Source organism: Pteropus vampyrus, unplaced genomic scaffold (genome assembly GCF_000151845.1).
Source record: "Pteropus vampyrus isolate Shadow unplaced genomic scaffold, Pvam_2.0 Scaffold184, whole genome shotgun sequence".
NCBI classification, from domain to species: domain Eukaryota; kingdom Metazoa; phylum Chordata; class Mammalia; order Chiroptera; family Pteropodidae; genus Pteropus; species Pteropus vampyrus.
This window is the reverse complement of record NW_011888965.1, coordinates 979,228-982,582: the sequence shown is the minus strand read 5'-3', so window position 1 is coordinate 982,582 and position 3,355 is coordinate 979,228. Positions and strand designations below refer to the sequence as shown.

The 3,355-nt window shown below is 38.1% G+C and overlaps 1 pseudogene; it reads right to left on the bottom strand.

Annotated features, from left to right (window-relative positions):
* Positions 1-1,425: 1,425 nt before the first annotated feature.
* On the bottom strand, positions 1,426-2,092 carry LOC105299403 (annotated as a pseudogene).
* Positions 2,093-3,355: the final 1,263 nt, after the last annotated feature.

The following is a 3,355-nucleotide window of genomic DNA, read 5'->3' as shown; positions in this document are numbered from 1 at the left end:
TTTTTTTTTTTTTGATAATTTTAATACAATATATCTTGGAGAAGGCCTTTGGGGGTTGAGATAATTGTGTGTTCTGTTGACTTCTTGAATTCCTAGCTCCAGTTCCTTCCTTATATTTGGGAAATTCTCGTCAACTGTTTGTCTTCTGAAAATGCTTTCTAATCCCTGCTACTTTTCTTCCCCTTTGAGAATGCCCATTATTCTTATGTTTCCTCTCCTGATGTTATCAACTAGTTCATGTATTTCTCTTTCATTATTTTTCATTCTTCGGTTTCCCTCTTCTTCCTTCTGATTTATTTCTAGATTTCTGTCTTCGATATCACTGATCCTTTCCTCTATTTGGTTTACTCTATTTCTCAAGCTTGCTATTTCTTTCTTCATCTCTTTTGTTGTGTTCTTCATCTCCAGAAGTTTTATTTGTTTCTTTTTTAGGGTTTCATCTCCTTGCTAAAAAACTCATTCTGCTGAACTAATTGTTCTTTTCAATTCCTGGAATTGTTGATATGAATGATTTTGGATGTCATTGAATTTTATCAAAAGTACCGTCCTGAATTCTGTCATGCTAGTTGCATATGTCTCTGTCTTTAAGATTATTTTTTGGTGATTTTTCTTTCTTTTTGAGCTGCCTTGTTACCCTGGTAGTTCGTGGACTATTTCTCTGGCTGGGCATTAGTGGAAGTATTATGCTGCTTTCTAGAAAAAAAGATTTATCATATTAAGGTCTCTCTTTAGCCTGTTGCTAAGAAGGCATTTTGCTTTTGGTTTCCAGTAGGTGGTGTCTATGCCTCTTGGATCCCTGCTTTATATAAAAAGTCTTAATAATGCCTTTTTTTCCTGACATTCAATCATGCTCACTACCCTCAGTCTCAGTCTCTGTCAGTGTTAGTGACAGTTTTGGCAGCGTTTGCTCAGATTCTTCTGGGGCTCTGCTGTGTTTGGTGTTGGATGATATGGGGAGAGGGTCCCACTTGGTTTGGGGATGGGGACTGTGGCTCAGCCATGCCTTCTGCAACCGGGGCTGGTAATAATCAACTGTTGCTTTTCAGCCATCCCTGCTTCTCTGCTGTCCCCACTTCTCTGCCTTCTGTCATTATCCCTGAGCACTGCCGCTCCATAGAGCTCACAGCTCTCCCAGGCAGGGTTGTTCAGGGAACCTACTGCACCTTTTCTCCTCCTCCACCCCCTTCAGGGAGCTTTGGCTGTGAGAGGCAGCTTCTTTTTTTTCTTTCGGTCTCCTGCCCAATTCCTGAGATTCTGACCTGTGGTAGCTCTTATTTGCAGATCCCTCTCTCAGATATGCTTGTGTGCAGGTCACGTGTTTTTTGTTGAGTTTTAGTTGTTCAGCTTATTGTTATTTCAAGGAGAAAGATATGGGGACATCTCTCACTCCCCCATGCTTCTGACGTCACTCCCCCATGATAGATTTCAGATCTTGTTGAAAGCAGCCACATTCATGGACTTCACAGAGTCCTCAAAAACAGTGATCTGCTCCTCCAGCATATCTGTTTCACCTTTATCATATTTTACTACACACTGTATTTGAAGTTTTTAAATTCCATACCCCACTGGTACTAGTTTAGAAGAGCCCCAGACCAAGCCATCTGCATGAATGCTCCTGATGCACTCCTCTAATTTGGCCATATCTGTCTCCTCATCCCAAGGTTTCACATCTAACATGGAAGACTTGGCAACAAGTGCAAATTTTTTGGCCTTCTTTGACTCATACTGTGCAAGGTATTCTTCTCTAGGCCTCTTTGCTCCTTCAGTTTCCTCTCTCTCATCATATCCAAAGAGAGCAGTGTCATCATCTTCACTCTCTGTATCTTTGCTTCCTGTGGTGTTTTCTGCATTAGCAGGGCCATATTTGCTCAAAGCTTTCTTCACTCCTGGCAGACTGGCCTTTTCTTTTTCACCAGACTTTATGTAATTATTACCAAAGTAGGGCATGATACAAATTGGCAGGTGGTGGGCAGGAGACTAGTTCAAATACTGCCACATCCTCTTGTGATAGCCCATACGCCTCGATGTAACTCTTGTCCGCCTCGATGTAACTCTGAAGGCCAGCGGGGTTTTTCAGATCTCCAAAACCCATGGCATCGGCTGATCTGGGAGCTGGGCAACAGTAGAGAAAGGAGGAACGCAGATAAATGGTACTGAGCACTAAGAGGGAAAAAAAGTTCCCAGGTTTTTTTTTTTTTTTCCCTTTCTATAAGGATTACCATTTATCCATGCACCTTTCGATGCATGGTCTGGTCTCTTACTCCCACACCGATCTGCAATGTTTGCTCTGTCATAAATCAAGTTTCCACGTGTGCATGGGTCTGTTCTGCATTGTCTATTTTGTTCCATTGTTCTACATGTCCACCCCTGCGCCAGTATCACTTTGTCTTCATTACTATAACTTTATAATAAGCCTTGAAAATTGATAGGGCAAGTCTTCCTGCCTTATTCTTCTTTACTATCTTGTCTGTTTTTTATCCTTTGCCTTATGAAGTTACACACACACACACACACACACACACACACACACACACACTCACACACACACACGACCTGCAAGAATTTTGTTTGGAATTGCATTAGATCTTTAGATTAATTTGTACTTATGCTCATGAAGGTGATTGGTTTATGAGTTTTATACATCCGGTGTGCTGTTTTTTTGTTTGTTTCTTTTTACCGTGCTTGTCTTTTTTGGTATCATCTCATAAACTGTATAGGAGCGTGTTCCCTATTTTTCTATTCTCTGGAAAAGTTTATATAAAATTTGAACTGTCTGTTCCTTTAATGTAGAACTTATTTGTAAAGTCACCTGGGCCTAGGTATTTCTTTAATCAAATGTTTTTAAACTACTGAATCAATTTCTTTAATCATTATAAGATTATTTAAGTTTTTTGTTTCTCTGTGAATTTTTTTTTGGTGTTTATATGCTTCAAAAAATTTATTCATTTTATCTGTGCCTTTAAATTTATTGATATAATGTTGTTTGTATGTTCCTTTTATCTATTTCATTTCTGTTATACCTGATTCATGTCCACTTTTGCATGCCTAGCATAGTGCTTTTGTTTGTTTCTTTTTGAGTAATTTTGCCAAAGTTTTGTTTTCTTCTTTTAGTATTTCCTAAGAACCCCATTTTGACATTATTTGTTAACTCTATTTTATGTCTTTTATTTCATTAAATCTTGATTTTGTCTTTATTTCCTTCTTTATATTTTCTTTTGATTTATTCTGTTGTTCTTTTTCTAACATAATAAGTTGCATGCTTAGCTCATTAATTTTGAGGTTTTCTTCTTTTAAAACTATTTTTGAATTAAGATATACATATAAAAGAGTATAAAAGCATAAATATCCAGTTTAA